The 1,047-nt window shown below is 34.5% G+C and overlaps 1 long non-coding RNA gene across 1 annotated transcript in view; it reads left to right on the top strand.

Annotated features, from left to right (window-relative positions):
- LOC111816431 overlaps nt 1-904 on the top strand; it is a 26,871-nt gene extending 25,967 nt beyond the window's left edge. Inside the window, exon 3 of the long non-coding RNA XR_002820833.1 lies at nt 693-904. This is a non-coding gene — a long non-coding RNA (uncharacterized LOC111816431). The remainder of the gene's footprint in view (nt 1-692) is intronic.
- Nucleotides 905-1,047: the final 143 nt, after the last annotated feature.

Genomic DNA, 1,047 nt, shown 5'->3' with positions numbered 1-1,047 from the left:
GTAAAATGCTTAGATAATCTTGTTCAGGCTTTTTAAATATTCCTTGTAAGATTTGGATAAACAGTGGTTACTCTGCCAGCTAGTAAATGATCTCAAAACAGCTGCCACTCTTTAAAAACAGCACAGGTTCCCTCAGCCGTTCTTTGGTGAATCCACACTAAAGCCTGTGGCTGATGGGATGTTGACCAAAAAAAAAAAAAAAATGTTGGATTCCTTTCTGGAGACATCTCTGTTTACATGAGCCAAAAAAAAAAAAAAAAAAAAAAACAAGAATACCTAAGGGGTTAAGGCACCATACCCAAATGTTCTTGGTAAAAACTGGCTTCTGATCACTAAAAACTTACATCTGCTTTACGTGTTAACTAAAAATAAAATGTTTGCCAGCTGTACTGTGTTTTTACCAATATGTAAAATGTGATGATAAATGATAATAAGTTTCACCTGTGAGTTGCAAGGTTAAATCTTATTTAGTTGCTAAAATATTTATGTAATGTTAATCTTAAACCAAGTTCTAATAAAAGACAGACAGCATTATAAGCTGACATTACATTCAAAGATAAGTGTCATATTGTTAATTTTAAAACAGCTGGTCTATCATGGTTTAGCTGTAACAGAAATTACCTGCTCCCACTGGAGCCCAAGCAGTCAGACCCCTGCTGGCCTAATAGCCTGGCAGGAGATTATAATAAAAGATATTTTCTAGTGTGTATTCTTAAAGGTCTAAAAAACTCAGACCAAACCTTCAGTCATTAAATTTTAGCTGTTTACCCCCCCCCAAAAAAAAAGATAAACACCCCTCTGATTTCATAAAATGTTTGGGTAAAATATACTTCTTGAGATGCTAATTCAGTAGGGGGACAGATTACTCTTATAGTTAAGCTAATTACAGACAGCACCAGATATTAAAAAAGAGCTAAAAAGATAGCATTTTCTCCAGACAACTCACTTGATACTTTATAGGACACTAAGGAAAAAATGTTCTATAATCAGAACTGGGAGGAAACCAGGGAGAAAAAACAAAGAGATCAAAAATGGCTGCCTTTGTTG

This window comes from Octodon degus, unplaced genomic scaffold (genome assembly GCF_000260255.1).
Source record: "Octodon degus isolate 3935 unplaced genomic scaffold, OctDeg1.0 scaffold00032, whole genome shotgun sequence".
In the NCBI taxonomy this organism is placed as follows: Eukaryota; Metazoa; Chordata; class Mammalia; order Rodentia; family Octodontidae; genus Octodon; species Octodon degus.
Note: the sequence above shows the minus strand (reverse complement) of the source record. Positions and strands in the feature narration are given on the sequence as shown.